General features: G+C 39.9%; 1 protein-coding gene across 1 annotated transcript in view; it reads left to right on the top strand.

Annotated features, from left to right (window-relative positions):
- The window catches only part of LOC310905612 (uncharacterized protein), a 724478-nt gene that overhangs the window by 4766 nt on the left and 701277 nt on the right, over positions 1-18435 (top strand). Inside the window, exons 2-3 of the mRNA XM_083852137.1 lie at positions 99-1602; positions 2552-2658. The gene's annotated coding sequence lies outside the window, so the exon portion shown is untranslated. The remainder of the gene's footprint in view (positions 1-98; positions 1603-2551; positions 2659-18435) is intronic.

The raw sequence follows: 18435 nt of genomic DNA, 5'->3' as shown, positions 1-18435 counted from the left end.
ATCCATGGCATACTGCTGTGCCAGAGCAGCGGGGAGTGGCAAAGTAGCACCAACTTCAACATTATTATTTTCAATTAACTGTAGCATACCACTTACAGGTACCTCAGTTCGGTCACGGCCCACTGCTGAGGTGAGGGAGCTGGCTGAAGGGAGCACGGCCGCCCTGAGGGACAGCCGCCTGAGAAGCGAAATGGCAGCGGCCGCTGGGGCCGGGTGCTCCCCTCAGGGAAGGGCGCGAAGGCGGCGCCGCGGGGCTCTCCTCACCGGGGGGCTGCCGAGACGGCGGAGCCAGAAACTTTCTCGCCGTGCCCTGTTCCTGCCCCGCACGTCGAAAATACGGGGCCGGCTCTGGGTGCTAGATGGCGAGAGAGGGGCGTTGCGAGCTGGGAGCTCGGCGGGCTGGGGGCGCCTCAGGGCGGCGCGGGAGCCTACCTGCGGCGCTGGAGTCGGGAAACCGCGGGGTGTGCTCCATGAGGTTGCCAGGGCTGCCCTGGAGGGACAGAAAAAGGCACAGCCAAGTTTTAAATACAGTAAACACACCTCAGCTTCAGGCGGCAGCACGCTTTCCCCTTCGTCCTCCAGGACAAAGGAAATACAGTTGATGTGTGACTGCAAACCTCATGGAGTTGCCATTCTTTCCTCTTTTAGTAGGTATAATTTCAGATACAGCTGCTCACTGCAACTCAGTAGCCATCTTGTGAGGTGCCATGCAGCTTGCCGTGGTCCCACCTGTGTGTTTCTTCAAGCGTTTTCCTCAAACCTGCAGCATGCTGCTGTGGTGGCCAAACCCTTCAGAAAGGGTTTGAGGTGATGGCTTGAGCTCTGAACAAATATCTTGCCCAAAACTAGGGCCTCAGGTATATTGGTGTGCACAAAAGTGGAGTACTGGAATCCAGGCTCCAAACTATAGCCCGGAGCAAGGGCCTGCTGTTGTATTTGGTCATAAATTAGCCCTGGCTCAATTGCCCATCAAATTTAGCTGGAGAATTCTGTGACTGTATAAAACTTTATTTGTATTTCTATGACTACTTCAATTCTGTTGCAGTGAGCCAAGAGACTAATTTTTTGAGAGAAACTGAGTAGCTTTGTTTTTTTCTTATCCTACTCCTACCCACAGAAAAAGCCCCTTGTTTCTTTCTAATTAGCAAGTTATATATAGTTGAGGTTACCTTTAATAGATGAGGAATTGGGATTAGGACCTGGGCTAAGAAACTTCGATTGTTTACACTTGGAATTCATCTTCTGTTTATAAGTGGCTGTGGCCCAAATATTGCAGGGCAGTCTGTGCGGTCCTTGTCCCTTTGAAGCTTCTCCAAAGGGCAGGAACCAAGAGGCTTCTGTTCTGGATTGTGAAATCTGCAGTGGGAATTTGTCCTTTTGTTGCTTTTTGAAGGATGAGAAAAAGGAAAAGAGCTTTGTTCTGATCTACTTAATGGGCAAAGATTACTAAAACAGCTATCTTGGCCTAGTAATCCTCATGCATCAGCAAATCTCCCTGACGGCCTTGTCCCCAGTCTGATCTCTGAGGAAGCGCGCAGCATTGTAATGGCAGTGGTCTGTTTCTTCGCTCTAGATGTATAATTATAAAAGTTCATTGAAAAGGTAAATATTTTCTGGTGAACTCATCTGATTTCATGCTGGAGAATGATTATAACAAAAGCTATGTAATAAGACTTCTATGACGGTGTGCTGCTATATGAATCAGTAAACTGACTGACAAACGTCACGTTGATTTTATATTCCTTTTAAGTAATCTTTTCTCAAAACACAGCATAAGCTTAGTTATGGGAGTCCTTTGTAGCTGCTTAGCCTCTTTGCTTGGAGATGCCTGTGTTCAAGAAGTGACCTAATCTGCTGTTCTTTCCTTGTATGTTCAGATATCAAAAGGAAGTAGAATGTAGGTTCTTTTCCTGTTTGGTTTTATATAATCCTCAACACTTCTTTGTAATAATAAAGGCCTTTTGATTTGTGTGGCACATAGTATGCCTTCTGGCAATGCTGTATCTTTACTGCAGCACTTTCTAAAACATGTTGTGTACATAATATATTGGCCTTCTGTACTAAATGATGCAGTGGAGGGATCAGTGCATCTGAGCTGCTCTTCTTGCTGGTGGTATTGTGCAAAGAAGCATGCTGTCAGCTCTTCAGACTTGCTCATGAGCTCCTGGAGTTTTTTTTAATCTGTTTTACCTAAGTTCTCATCATTAGCAAATGTAATATTCTTTGGTGAGTTAATGTGAATTGCTGGTTTACTATCTGCTGAAGTTTTCTAAGTTCATGTGATAGAAGGTGGAACAAGAAAACTTAAAAAGGTGGGACACTGGTTATATAGCACTCCTAGTGGGCTGGTACTGCTTCTCCATTTGAATTCATATAATGAGAACGTTAATTAACATTCTTCATAATTACAGTCCAAAGTTATGATTGCATTCTTGCAGGGTTGTATTGTTTTAATTTTTGTGATTACATGGGAAGTGTTGAATTTGTTTTCTTTTTATGTAAGATGCCGTGCTCTAAAAATGACTTCTAAAGAGTTTTTAATTTTTTTTAGTTTTACTGCTGAGACTATGGTAGAATTACCCCAAGATAAATTTTCCATGCTGTTCAAGCCTATGACCTGACAGAATCAGAACGTCCTAAAATGATCATGTCATCAAGGTAAGCAGAAAACATATACGGGGGGGGGGGGGGGGGTAGCATGCATGGATGGAAACACATGACACACCTGCAGCTGAGACTGCAGAAACAGTCTTAAAGGTGGCGTAGTTTTAATGTATTATTTTCTGAAAAGCTACACACACCATATTGTTGAGAGAATATCAGGAGACCTCTGCTGCCATTTGTTTCTGGATATACTTTTGGTCATGTTAAGTCGTGTGTTCATCATAGAATGGTTTATATGCTTTTAATATAAGAAAGTACTGTTTTAATTGCCCTGAGTATGGTAAGTAATTACTAAGTATGGAGACAGATTCCAATTGCCAAGCTGGTAACATGGTTTGAAACTAACCTGCTCTGCTTTCCTAAATAATCAGAAGGTACTTTGTCCTCGACTTTCTTTTCAAGAATGGCAATGTGTTGGTCAAGCATAGTGTTGACTCCTGCCTCACATCACATAAGGATTTTATTAGAAAAGTAGTAACCGTTAGTAGGACTTTAACTTCAAAAATTTGGCATTTCATTACTTACTTTTCTGCTTGTTTCTCCAAAAACTGTTTTTCTCCACTAACAGTGTGTACTTAACTTTGGCTGCCAATGCTTTCCATACTATAATCTTACTTCAGGAGCTTTGTGTATAATGACTCTTCTGTCCTGTTTGTTTTATAAGCCAAGTTCTTTGCTGCTCCCTTCAATTTTGAAGTATTTAGTGACACCTTTTCATGGATATGCCTCATAAGTACATACTTTGCTTTCAAGTTTCCTTGATAAATAAGAGTATTTTCAGTCATTTAGCTAGGGATTTGAAAAACTGGTGGAAAGCAATATGTGAAAGAAATGCGTGAAAGTGATTAGGAGGTGAAACAGACTTTACAGTTGCACATATGTGCTGTTTTACTAGAATTTGCTTAGAAAATGTGGCTGTAGAACATAGTATTGATACGTGAGTTGAGCAATGGGGCTTACCAGTCTAGTAGAGGAAGCCCTGTGCTGGATATTAGACTAGAGGATTTCTGATCCTTTCCTTCTTCTACGAGAGTTGTGCTGTGGGTCCTGAAGGTCTGTGCTTAAGCTTCTATGCTTCCCATATGGCTGGAGATGTTTTCATTATTGTTGTAAACCCATATTTTCTGTGCAAGCTTTCATTCAAATTAATCTGCCTCTTGGTTCACCTGCTCCAAACAAGGTAACTGGAGAAGCCATCAAGTATGCTAAGCTCATGATGACAAATGCTGGGAAGGCAAAGCAAAATATTTTCTTTGAAATAAGCTTTTCTGTAGCCAGAAATGGGAAGTTTCCTAAAATGTTCATTTGCCACCTTTAGTTGTTGACATATATCAGCTGTGGAAAAGCTGAGCTACCTGGCTACAAAGAAGAGTCTTGTGTAATGTTAGACCTTCTGCAGCCTTTTAAAAAGGAAGTTACTGACATCATGTGTAGAAGAAGGAAAAATGTCATGTACCTGGTTAAATAATGCTTGTTTGGTGGTATGTTTTGGAAGTGGAATGACCTAGGAACGTATTACCAGGTGGGTACTTCAATTGCAGTAATTTCCCAAAGAGATACCTAAAGAATAGTCATGGCTTGAATGGACCCTCGCTAGACACAAGAAAGGAGAAAACCATAACCTATTCTAACTTGAGGAGAAACTCTAGCAAGGCAGCTGGTAGCAGTTCCAACCAAAGTAAAATCAGAAAGAACAGTAGCAGAAGACTAATTTTAAAAAGTCAACATTTCTGATGCATTAGAAAAATTTGAGGAGGAGCTTTACCCCCAAATACTCCCAAACTTAATTAAAATGCAGTTTTCTACCAAAAGCTTTGTCAGGGAACTAGTTAGGGTTCCAAAAGATACATACCCTCAAAGATGCATATGTAGTGCCTTTCAATTAAGTAAATGGTTAAGTGTAAGTAGACTAGAATTGTAATGCTGTTGTAGGTGGGAATATTTTGAATCCCTATAAGAGTTGAATTACTCATGAATTATATAGACAGGAAGAAATAAAATGGGAATGAATTGGGACTCCCTTTCCAAACACTGTAAAGAGACAAAGGTTTAAAATATGATTCGAGATTACCTAGCATTATTTTTTTTTTACTGTGGACATGGATTCAAATTTCTGCTTTTCTAGATTTGGAACAAGGAAATGAGTCTGTAAGATGAGTTCCCTACTGCTGGGCAGTAGCTGCTGATTTAGGTTTGGCTTCTTTAATTCTGCTGTTTTATAAAATTTACTTTGAAAGCTTTCATTTTGTGTTTGAATGCAGAAAAAAATTGCAGAAACCACAATGCTTTTTGGTTTGTGGAATTCTTGTTTTCTGGCCAAGCCTCATTAAACAGACATTAAAAGTCTTAAAATACTCTTTTTCCTTTTTACCTATGTTTCATTCCAGTGTTCAGTTTCTCTTCTAGACTTCACCCAGGCTTGGAGTTCCATAGCTGTGACAATAAAAGAAGTTGCTTTTTCTTCTTGTTCTCTTCCCCCAACCACTGCCCCAGATATTAGAAAGCTTGTGAAAATGCCTTTAGTTGTTCAGAAAGCAGACAAAAGTTCAAGCTTGTGTTAAGTCAGGTTCAGAACTTTGAAACTCACCTCTACAAATTGAAATGTGAACTGAATTTGCCATGGCAGACTGTTTTTACTTCATTTTTTTTTTTTTTTTACTTTAATAGCATTGGAGAATGTTGGAAGTCATCAAATCTTATTCCCTGTTATATAATGTGCTATTTACCAGTTTCACTGTATACTGGACATTAGATTTGTGCCTTTTCTGCTTTAGAGAAAAAGTAGATAATACAGAAAACATGATTTTCCTCTCTTCAAATGACATGGTGACATTTCATTTGCTAAGATAAGCGTTGCATTGCCTCAAAAATGTACTTATGAAGATATCTTGGTAGCAGATCTTGTAAAACTTGATAATGTCTTGTAGGTATCTTACTGTCAGAAGCTGCAGATGTCTTCTTTTTTTCAAGTACAGCTACTTTGAAATAATTTTGAAACAAGGTGTGGAGCCAGGAGTTGGCCTCCATGATTCTCGTGGGTCCCTTCCACTTCTGGATTTTCTGCGATTCTCCGACGGTGCTTTCTTTGTCTAGAGAAAATGGGTATTTATTTCAGGTCATTGTGTTGGGAGAAAGGAAATTAGCTACTTTAGTACAGTCTCATGGTGGTGTTTCATTGTATCTTGGTGTTCCATTGCTCAAAACCAAACCGATCTCTTTGATACACTCATTGTTAAATGTAACTTTTTTCCATATAAGAAAAAGAATGAAATTGGGGAACATATTAGATGCTGCAGTTGAAAATAATGAGATTCCTCCTAGATCCTCTAGGCAGGAAACATCAATACAGGGATTAGGAGATTGGACACTGCTGAAAAGCAAAGTTAGAATTCTTCATGGACACTCTGGTTTGGGGAGATATGCAGGACCAGAGCTGGCATATTTAAAAACAAAAACCGACTTCTTTCCCATCTGTTGGTGGAAATCTAGAGTCTTTCTCTTCCCCCAAACTGTTTACAGCTGAGTGTAAGGCAGTGGTGGGTTAGTTTTGATGAAATAAAATCCCTTAAAGAACAAGATGCAATGATGATGCAGAACCATTAATTGTGGTCCAGGATCTTGAGAAACGAGACTTCATCAGGCTTAGTTCCTTTGCTGAAGATATTTCTTGCTGGTTTATGATTGAGTTAATTAGTATTCTATTAAGGAAAAATGAACCAGCCCAAAGTGAAAGCATTAAAGTTGTGATAGCGGCTATCATCATTCGTGGATGAATGCTTTGGGCTTGCACTTGAGAAGTGAGTGGTGTGTGGGGCTGGAGCTGGCTCCCTCATTTGGCTGGCGTGTTGGTACTTCTCCTTGTCACTCCTCAGCAAGAGTGGGATAAGTTGTCTCATCTGGTTTTGTGCAGTGTTGTTAGACTGAAGATTGAGCAAAGAGGTAAGGCAGAAAGGACAGTTAGAAAAAAATGTAGAGGAAGATCAGATGGGTGGGATAAGAAGACAGAGTGTGACTGTTAACTAACTGTATAACCCTGTGTTAATTTTCCTAGTTGCAGGGGTGATGGCGAGGGTTCAGGTTTAGTCCTGAAAGAACCTCTTTGGAGGGAATCTCTCCAAATGTTAGATTTGACACTTGTTTCATTTGGTGTCCCCACATTCTGTTTCACAGTGCACAGGTTGTAGTCCTTGAGTCGTCAGTGTGCCCTTCTGCTTAGCTAATGCTGGTGTTGGTATCTTTTAATGTTTACTGTTGATGTTTTTAATGGTATTGCAATAAAAAACTTTCACACTTCGAAAAGACAAGCTCAGAGTCAACCTCCACGTGCCACTTTTTATGGCAGACCAATCCCTGATAAGCTCATCTCAAACATGAAGTTACGTGGCTTCACAAATGAGTTGTGAGCTATCAAAAGCTTACATGAAGTAGTTTGTGTTATGCTGTCTTATCCTTGGTGCTTTAAAGTTATTTCCAGAGCGGCCAGATTAATCAGGAGTATCACAGAAGTATCTTATGTTGGCTTGGACTGATTTTTTTTTTCCACAGATTCCTGTTCTGTTGATGTGGTAACTCAAATAGTTTAGGAAACTAGCTTATGAAATGCTGCTGTGTCCCCACCCCCAGCATGCTGTGAGTTCCCACCACTGCCTTTCACCACTGCCTTCATTTTCCATTGAGGATATTTTTCTGGGAACACTCTTGAAGCCAGATCACTAACGTGATCAGAGTTAAACAAAAATGAAATCTTTGGAGGGCTGCAATTTGTGGAGGATGCGTGAGACAATGACCTGCAAGCCTGCTTTACAGAAATAACAAATCCTGGAATGTGGCCTAGATTCCCCACTGTGCGCTGAAGGAGATGCTTACAATATTGTGTTTTTTTCATTTCTTCTAAGGCACTGAGTAAGATTGTCCTTATTCTGGCTGCAACTACAGTAAGAAGGCATGGCTACAAGCCTCAAAGGTTTTAACCCCTCAAATGGTTTAAATGAGAGGTTTAACTCTCAATTATCTGTGGAACTCCATGAAATAAGGTGTAGAACTTGGTTTGGTTTAGAGCTAAAGGTTTATCTGAATTGCAGTATGCTCAGGGACGCTAAATTAGGTGGATACAAGAAGACAGAAGTCTTGCAGCAGAAAGAATTGAGTCGATGACAGAGGTTAGTGGGAAGCAACAAATCCCACAACTGTCCATATGAGGTTTCCTGTGACTTGCCATTGATTAGGTTGCTGGGGTATGTTGAATTACATGTGCTGGTTGTTCTGCTACACCGAGATTTTTCACACAGTAATAGCTTTCCTTTTCTGTATCTGCCATTTGATGTTACTATGCAGCAGTTTGTTACACCGCTTACTGTTCTGGTCACCATTTCAGTTGGAAGATACTTTGCTTTATCAATGTGTGCACCTCTCACTTTCTCCACTCTTTCTCTCTGTATGTGGTATCGATAATTCCAGTTGGCAGTAGTAGATTATCTAATATTGTTTGTGATCTGCTACAGAGTTGGTAGCTCTTTGAAACATCTCCCAAACTTTAAATGCCCTTCTGAGGTTTTAAATATTCATCTGAAGTTCACATTTGGACTTACAGAAGTGACAGTAACTTAGAAATGACATTACCGAAAGCAATAATTTGGGCAATTATTTACCCTCAGCAGGGATATATTTTACTACTAAAAATTTTCAAATATTTGCTTCAAATGGTTGATGAATACTGGCTGCAGACTGAAGTGTAGCTGCTATGGAAAATTGCAGGAAAAGGTATAAAATGATGAGTGAAAAATGTCAAGGGTAATATTTGTGTAACGTGATTTCATTCATACGTTTATATCCAAAAATGTCTCTCTAGATCATCTGGGAGTTGTGCTGTTGAGTCATGTTAGTCCTTTTTCACATTTACTCCATTTTGTTTGTACTTCCCAAATCTATTTTATTTTTCTCATTTTCTTTTACCCCGCTGGTTTGTTCTTTCTTGGCTTTATTTTTAATTAGTTAAACATAAGTGGCCTTTGACATAGCTAAGATTATGAAAACAGTGGGACATTGGTTACTCCTTTGAAAAAGTAAGGCAAATATTTTTGTGTGTTTGTTCTCCTTTGTCTATTACCTCTCTCCTGGGGTCGTATTGTCAGTGAGTGAAGTAAAGCAGCCACTTGAAGGGGAGAAAGGGAATTTTCTTTAGAGTCTGTCTTAGTTTTCTGCGTATAATGGCTAGAGGCTCTAATAAATCTTAGTTCATTGTGCTGTGCAAAGCTACAAATGCATAACAAGAGTCTCTGAAGTTTACAGCGTGAAGCGTTATGACAGACCAGACCTGGCAGGGAGATGAAATACTTTAATTTTAAGCATGCATATCAACAACCAAAGATTTGGAGCCAGTATCTGATCATGTTTAGGGCTGCTTGAAAATTTGCTCTCTTGTAATGCTGTCTAAATGGTAGCTAGCCTTCTGGAAACCTCATCTTTTATAGCCTTTCTAGGGTCATGGAGGAGATGGTGACAGGAGGCCAGAGCCTGTTTCCTAGCTTTGGTGCCAGCCCAGCCCTGCAGACTAGCAAATATACTCTTCCACTCACTTAAAACCTTGTCATGTGCAGTACCAAAGGTGGTCAGACTGTGTTTGCTCGGTCTCGTTTGAGGTTTGTGTTGGATTTCATTTGAGACTACGGTCTTTGATGGTAACCAGAGGTAGAGATGGTTTAATGACCGATTCTGTAGCCAATAGGTAATACAGATCCCTGAGAAACGAAGGCATGAGTACTGTTCCCTTGCTTGACTTAACCCAAAAGTTTTTACTGAGATTCTGATAGTTAAGCAAAATTTAAGTTTTGTCAAAAGAACCATGCAAAAATAGTCAAGAATCCTGTGTCTGTCTGCATGCTTTTTGTAATGTAACTGGTTAACATCAGAGCAGTTTGAGGGCATTTCCAAACAGATTTGTCAAAGGATGCAAGATCTATACTTGTGTTGCCTTCCTACAGAGTGCTGCTTGGGAATTGCTCATTGTCACTCATCGCAGGTGACAAGTATTAAGTGCCTTGTGACTTACCTAAGGGGATCTTTTGAATTCTGTTTCCTGAAATGTACAGGTCTGTTCCAGGTGGCCCCAAAGGACTAGTTTTCCTTTTCCCCAGCTGCAGATCCCCTCAGGTGCTTAACTAAATGTGTGACAAGCTCTTCTAAACCTTAAGGAAAAAAAACTTTAGAGCTTTAATGCATCTGGCTGTCACTGGGCGTTCTGTGGGACTGCACATCTGTGGCAAAGGCGCTCCTGAACTCCCGATCATTTGTTACTGAGCCTTCACTTGAGACCCAAGAGCTGTTGAGATGAACCCCTCTGAGAATGCTTTGAGGGCATGTTTTTTATTGTATTTTCCTCTATCTAACTCCCTTCACATATGAAAGTGGTTTTGGGTTTGTTTTTATTTTTAGGATAAGCAAATATCCTTATTTTTGGCTAATATTATAGATAGCTTAGGCAGTCTTCTTGGAGGCCTGTGGATGTCCGTTCCATGGAACACATGCAAGGCAAGCAGCTTATGCAGAGCACTTCTCAGGTTTGGAGCCTGTATGACTACAAGGATTAATTTATGTAGTGTTTCTAAGTAGGGGGGCTTTAGTGGTTGTTGGTGTTTCCCAAATCACTGAGGTGCAGTTTTCAAACATGATCAGTATTGTCCTGTTCATCCCACTGCAACGAACTGAAGGAAAACAGGTGAAGTTTGGAATGAATCATTTTAGAAATATCACTGCCCTCTCAAGTTGCTGTTGGAGAAATTACTACCAGCTTGGCAGTAGCTGTGCCCACTTGTCATTCTGCACTATAGAAATGATGCTCTCTAGACAGACAAAAGGTAAGTGATGCTGTAATAAATAGTACCTGGACTTTGCCTTAATTCTGTCTGACTACCACAAAAGGGAAAATTAAATAAAATAATCTAGGTTTAGACATGTGCTTGAATCAAACTGTACATAATTCTTTCTTGAATGAACTGATGAAAATTTAAACTTCGTGCCTGTGGAATTTGATTTTAGAAAATGAACAATGCCTTTTAAATGATAAAGGGTTACTGCTGTAGTGTTGCAAATATAAAATAGTTGACATTTAAAATGTCAATAGTTTCAGCATTTACTGTAGAATTCTGACATTTTAATAGAGACCATTGGAGCTTTTGTTTGTTTTAAATGCTTTGCTTAAATTCTTTTAGCAAATTATTGGCAGGCTGGTCATCTTTGAAGGGTGGCAGCCTCTTCTGGGGCTACAGCTACTGGGGAATCAGAGCCCCTAGTTTTGATGGTGACAGCCTTTGAAAGAAGGTCAGTCATAAAAATGAGCACTTGTTTCCTACTGCTAGCACTTGCATTTTGCTCATGACAGGAAGAGAAATTCAAGAGATGGAATTCTAATTTCTTGGAAATTGATGTGTATTGAAATTTTTAGGGATCAAAACTAGACTGGGCCTTGGCAGACCTCATTCCTCCCAGAATTTGGAAGGTTGGGTGGCTTTTGCAAATCCCATCCCTCTGTGCCTTGGTTTCTAAGGTGTAAGAGGTTGGATGATAATGACAGTTTTTAAAAAACTATCATACTGAGGTTAGTGTTAGGAAGGAAGTGGTTTCTATGACATTTGTAGAGAATATAGAATCTTCAGCTATTTTAGGACATGACAGCTGTGGTTTCCCTATAGAGGACTATGAATCTATGCTCCGTTATTCAGTGTTTTGTGGCCACTAATGAAGGGCTTACAGAGAAAGCTTTTTTCTATTTGAATGTTGACCATAAATGACATTGAGCTAACGCTTTTGCCAGGAAGATGCTGGAAAAAGCAGCATAGCAAAACAATTCATTCCATGGTATTCTCACTCCCTGCACACATACTTGTCTTACATATACTTCTAGTCCAGTTTCTGCAATATAGATCTTACGAGCACCTGTGTGTCTATTTTAGCCCAAAGTAAAAAGCACGGTACAGGGATCCGTTCCACAAAGTTTCATACAATCTGCATCATGTGCACAGTAAAGGGAATCAAAATTCTCCCTTTTATATGGAGAATTGAAGCAAAGTTCAATTGAATGTCTTTTGGCTGAAGCAAACTGCACTTGTAGCTTGCCAAAGTATACTTATTATACGTGAAATTTGCTGTGTTTCAGCTCTGTCTGTAGGATGAGGACTTCCCGTCAATGCATAGTGTATTTTAGTTGTCTTATTCTTGGCTTTAATCATAAGCCACACCATAAGCTATTACTACTAATTATAAAAATATTGTGACCCTATACCATAGTGGTGAACTGAAAACAGATTGCCTACAGCTTTTTTAATCCAAAAATTCTGCACTGCAGTTAAACAAAAGCTGAGATGTTGTCAGTTGTGAATCTCTTTTAAAAATATATTATATTTACTTGGTTAAAATTCTTGATTATAGAAATAGTTGAAGAATCCAAATAGATTCCATTTATAGTTTATATAAGTGTAGTGGTTTATTTTTTTCTTAAATGTGTGTGGGGTTTTTTTTTTTTTTTGGATGATTTTTTTTTCTGTTTTGTTACAATTCTAGAGTTTTCTTTTTTTCCAGTGCTTTCTAAGGCTTTTGGAGTCTTTGTGGAAGTGACACTGTCAAATACACTGATTTGCTTTCAGTAGATTGTATGGTGGGGATTTGCCAGCATCCATGCCTACAGAGAAGAGTCTAAAGTTCTTGAATTGTACTCAGCTTGGATCTTAAAATATTTCAGCCTTCAGAATATCTCCCATGAAGTTAAAGTTGAGATTTATTTTCCCTTTGAGATGAATGCTATTTAATAAAGGGCCTACGTGAGCTATCTCCAATTCAATGAACTAAAGGATTATAAATCCTTCATATTCTCTGGCATACTATATATTGTACCAGACAGTTGAATTGAAAGGTGTGTGAGAAAAATAAGGTGAGGCAAGTGTTCCGGGTGCTCCAGAGGAGGCAGTTGGGAGAACCTGCGTGAGCAGTAGAGGAGTGTGGTAGGTGACTGACTTGGCCATCCACGTGAGCCACCTCTCTGCGTGAGGTCGGTGGAAAGGATCAGAAGCAAATCCTGACAGCAATCCTCTAATTCCTTTGCAAGAGAAGGGAGCTGAGTTTGTATCCTCCCTCGCTCTATACAGTGTGGTGCTGTGGTTTCTGCCTCTAAATCTAAAATAGCCTTAAGAAGCTGTAGAGCTCCCAACGTTCTGGTGCCATGTCACAGTTCATGCAGTTCTGTTTGAAATATTAAGTACCTGGCCATAGGATTCTTGAAATGAAAGCTGTGTATCTCTGCAGCAAACCCACCTAGTCTGTGCTTCTTGAAGGGAAAAGCAGAGGAAAGAAAAGCTTGTGGATGCCCTCTGTGCAGCCTGCAGAGAGGCTGGTGTGTGGGCAAGGGGCAGTGTGTGTGTGCAGTGTCCTGGGAGGAAGGGCATTCAGGGCCATTTCTCAAAGGAAAAACTGTAGCTGTGAATCTGCTTTATGCTGCTTCTCCCTTCATACAGCTATTCCTCACCTTTCCGAAGTCTGGAAGCCAGTACAGCAGTGCTGCATGGTAGACGCGAGTGTCTTGTGGTTATAAAGGGAACAAATAAGGTAAAAGATGGAGAAGAACAGCTCCTACAGCACACGCTTTTGCACACACTGATTAATTGTGCGGTGTCAGTGGCCTTGAAATGCTGCTGGAGACGCTGTGGTGCCTGCAGGTTTTCCCAGCAGCTTTAGTCTCCGTGTGTCATGGAAAGATTAATGCTGCGAGACACATGACATAAGGGTATAAACTGACCTCACATGCCCCACAATGACTTTTGGAACTGGTAGATAAGGTTGTTCTCCAGCTTCTTTTTTGTATTTAATGAGCTATTATCTTCCTGCGGGATCCTGTAAATAGTGCCATGATTTCTCAGTGATGCCTAGGGGCTAAAAAGATGGCCTTTTATGGTCATCTCTCGGATGTGGTGCGGTTTTCAGTAAGGAGTTAACGTTGAAAGGTTATTGTTGTAGCTACAGTGCGTCACACATGCCTATTTACTTGTTTTGTCTTTGGTTGTAAGATCTAGAAATGGAGCAAAGACACTTGAAGCCAAGCTCCTGATGATGTTAACACCTCCATGATCTAGGGACAGGAAGAACTAGTCACAAACCTTACTGTGTTTTTTAAACTGCCCTAGAATGGCTTTTCCTAGCAGAACTATTTACAATCTGTGGTTTAACAGATGATCATATAAATGACTTTTTTTTTTTTTTTTTTTTCAAAAGGGGGAACTACCAGTTACAGCTCTGGCTGCTATGTAGTACTCAACAGTCTCTGTTTATGCAGACTCACAAAACTGAAGCAAGTTTGGACACGATGGGACTGAATGTTGGAAAATCTCATTTCAGAGTGCAGTTCTCTTGTTTAAACCCATGTATTTTTGCATTGTTCATTCTTCAGTTTGAAGCGAAGTTTTTGCTTAGCTTTATGTGCATTATAGCAATATTGCTTTGGTAATAGTACTGATTTCCATACTAAAATCAGAATATAAGAGCAAAAAAGGCTTTCTTTATTTGAAAAGTATTACAAAAGATCGGAAGGATATGGATTGTCCGTTTTTAATACGTCTTTGCAAATCTTATGACAGCACTCGATCATATTTTGTTGTCATGCTTTATGGACATGGCTGTTAAGCTATTTTTCAGAATGAAATTCTATTTGTATTAGAGGTGCTATGGCAGCTTTTTGCTGTTAGCAACACAGTAAAAGAAATTGTTTGATACATCAACTGCTGCTTTAGTCATCTACCTTCAGAAGGACTTCAAATGTTGGCAGAGGAGGTGGATTCTTGCAGCAGTGTCTGAGTTCTGAGAAACTTCGCTTGATGTCCTGTCACAGCTATTTTCTGCAAAGTATGTTGATGCTTGTCTGGTATTCTCTTAACACTCTTTGCCCTGGTAGTGAATAGATGTGCAGAAAGGAAAAGGAAGCAGACAATGACTTAGTTACATGCAGGCTTTGATTCTCCCTTGCTTTCCAGGCTCAGCTATCCTGGCATAAAAACAGAGGAGTGTGGCTTGCTTTCTAACACTGCAGCAGAAAAAAAAAAACAAAAGTGAGATGCAGTGGACCATAGGTGTTCAGATTAGTCCCCACTCTCCTATTTCATTGTTTATCTGCTGTTTCCTAACGTGTATGAAGGACCATGGTGTCCTACCATTATTCTCATCCAGCTGATAAGTTGTGACCTACCTGATGGTAAATACTACTTTGCTTTGAAGTTGCATGTTCTTTCTTTAATCAGTTTATCTAGAGTCCTGCAGGAAACTACTGTTTGTGGCTTGGATATCATCAGCATATGCCTTACTAAAATGAGGATTCCTACCAGTCTGAATCAAACTTGTAGATTTTGAGCTGATGGTGACTTAGCTTTCTGCTTTTTGCTTTTGCTTCTCACTTGCATTATTAGGGGACGTAGGTTTTCTTTCGAATAGAATGATCTTGATCTAATCTTATTTTCCTGAAGATACTGGCTTTGTAGACTAATAGTGTCAGAAATGCCAGGCAGAGGAAGGCTTCTGAAGAATCCACCAGGAGGGAAGGTGCTGATAACACGAGAACACTCTGAAGTGTGAACAGAGATGTAGGTTCTTGGCAAAGTTAACAAAGAACTTGTGAGGAATTGAAAGTTAAGAGTTAAAGCTTGTAACAGGCTGTGTGAGTGTGTGTGTATATATATAAAAAATTACCTGCTGAATTGCAAGGAGTGATTAAAATGGGTTTTGTATAAAATTCATGAGTTCTAACAACTGTCCCTACTTTTTCCAGCAGCTCTGACAGTGAAGCATGCTGAGACCTGTGCTGAGGATTCTCATTTAGGCCAGGAGAGCTGCTACTCCAGTTTAAGTTAGGAGATAGCTTGTTATTGACCCAGTCCTCCTGGTCAGCAGTATGGTGGCAGATAAGCTTTATCAGGAACTGAAAGCCTCAGTACAACTGAGAGGCAAATTCATCCCTGAGCTAACTCCATTGAAGTCTGAGTTACAATAGCCCATAGGAATATTCAGTCCCAAATTATTCCCAATGTAACTAAGAGTTTTATTAAAGGGCTAGATTAATGGGGTTTAGCTTTTGCATTTAAGGGTCTGTTATCTTCTTGTCTTCTGTCCTGTTTACTTTTACAGAAGCTGCCATCCTAGTCAACAGTTAAATAGTGTGCCTCTATGGCAACTTTCAATGAAAGAATGATTTATTTGTGCATGTATATGCATCTTGGGCCTCAATTATAACTTAAGGGATGTGTCTGAATCGCTGCAAGCATAATGATTTATGGTTTTAAATAAATAATTCTACCCTGTTGCAAGCCCACTAAGGGAAAATACTAAGCGATTGAGAAGAAGCTATGATGTGCTAGAGGTCTGTTAGATTTGGGTGGGATATAACTACATTGATCCTTTATGGAACACCTCTAAATCCAGAGACTTCAAGCTGTGTGTGTTTTGTGCCTTTTTAATCTCTGGAGTTTGAGGAGCAGTTCTCAAGCCAGATCGATCACAGATGGAATTGCAGAAGATCAGCACCACTGGCTTTCAGAAAGTATTAATTATTAATAATTATTTCTCATTGGAAGTTGTGTAGTTATCAGCTTGTTCCATGTGGAAAAAATATGGTGTATATCTGGATTATTTCTAAGTTTTTCCTGGAGTGCAAAATGTATATTTCATGTGTTTATATATTTGCATTTTACATTATGGATATATTGCATATAATATGCATATATTGTTTTATTATTATTAATATTGCATATTATCATTTTGTTTGCATTATAGATATGTTAAACCTACTTTTTAATATATTTCATTGCTTCTGAGTATGGGTTCATTAGATCTAACTCTGCTTTTTGGTTTTATTTCTGTAATTCTGTAGCTAGCTGGTGTTTCTGTGGTTGTGCTGAAGATATAGCTAGGCTCTATCTTATAGGCTTACATCAGGAAAAAAATTAGAAGATATTTGCAATCCAAGCTTGTTAATTGTATGGAAAATAGTAATGTTTGTTGGCACCTTTGGTAGTTTATATGGGAGGGAGAAGCAATATTACCCAAGTAGAAGGCTGCAACTGAAATGTGCAGTATGAACAGTAACAACTGTGTATAGTATGTTAACCAGAAAAGCTGCACAGGTGTATTACATTGACTGTTTTTCCTTTGGAGGGCTCACAGAATTTGTACAAATAAGCTCAGCTCTGTGATGGAATTAAATACCACAGCATTCCCTTGATAGGGAAGGAGTAAGGCTTGGCAGGGTTACCTAAACTTATGCTGTGGGTGGGTCTGAATGAGCCATTGGGTAACACTGTGGAGCTTGGTAATGTAGAGACTTGATATTAGATGTGCATTTAAAATTTCATAATCTTTATTCTTTCCTAACCCCAAATTTAGGTATGGGTGGAATAAGCTATAAAAGCAAAGTACTCCGTGCTTCCTGAGGCTCAAAAGTAATTTTCTCTTTCTCAAGCGTTCCCCTCTGCCTCTACATATTGTCTAAGTAGTTTTTGTACTAAGCCCAAGTAAGTCACACCAGGCTTGTTTATCATCACTGTCCCTAAGTTTTCTCTGGTGTTATCTTCATGAAAGTCAGGCAGTGACAAAAACGCTGTGAAGCCCTATGGTGCTAAGAAACCCTGAAAATGAGTCAGCCTTAAATAATTAGTAACAGGCAACAATTGCTCTGTTTTCCAAATACGTGAAAACTCCTTGGAGTTGCTATGCGAGTTAATTTGACATTATTTAATTGCATGGTACTGGTCTGTGAGTCAGAAAATATATAGAGCGAGCTTTGTTTATGGTCATGTTATGCTCCAAAAGCGTGTGTGTATCTGCTTGCCTCTAGGAAAAATACCAACTTCTCTGGCAATGACTCTTTAAAGTTGGGAACCCTCCTCTGGTTCACTTGCAACTTTGAAAAACCCTGCTGCGTAGGAAATGACACATGGCTGGCGTGAAGTTGGCAAGGCCTGGGGAAAGGGATGTAGGAGCTGAAGCAGAATTGCACAGCATGAGCTATTTTTGTGTGCGTGGTTCTTAGGGACCTGTGGCTCTGTGCTGGGAGACACAAGTCATGATGCTTGCATATCTTGTACATCAGCACACAGTGCTGTGCGCGTAGGGGTTGTAGGGCTCTGGGATTGCTGCTTCTGTCCTGGCCCAGGCCAGTTACACCCCACTTGTGATGGTGACCCCTCTTGTAGACACTGCCAGTGCTCCTTTTAGGGGCAGTAAAATCTTCCTTGCTACTTAACAGGCCTGCAAAGCTCAGCACAGCCCTTGGTAACTTGGTTGTCTTTATATCTGCACACAAGTTGTATTTCTTCAGGAGGGGGTGGTCATTTTGGTTTACAGGTTGTAGCTTTTCTGGTGCTTTAGACGTTGGCCTGCCAGGTCACAGAGGTCTGGAATTCTTTGCCCATGTATAGCAGGAGCACCGTTTCCTCCTCTGTTTCTAAACCCCTTAAATATTTTAATCTGGTGACTTGGGAACAATTAATAATGCTTCGGTAATGTATTTTGATAGATATTTGACAAGAAGAGTGCTATTTATAGGAGTTGTATTGCATACCCTGTAGTAAATAATATTTATAAATGACTGAGTTTTTCTTAGTAGAGAATGCATTCTAACATGACTCAGATGGAGAAAGGAAAGCTCCCTTTTAGAATTCGAATAATGCTGTTCTGGATTATTAGTTTTTAATTAGTTGTTGCCAGAATGATGATGAACGTTTTTGTCTGCGTGGTACCACAACT

The sequence above is a fragment of the Anser anser genome (assembly GCF_964211835.1).
Source record: "Anser anser genome assembly, chromosome: 11".
NCBI lineage: Eukaryota > Metazoa > Chordata > Aves > Anseriformes > Anatidae > Anser > Anser anser.
Note: the sequence above shows the minus strand (reverse complement) of the source record. Positions and strands in the feature narration are given on the sequence as shown.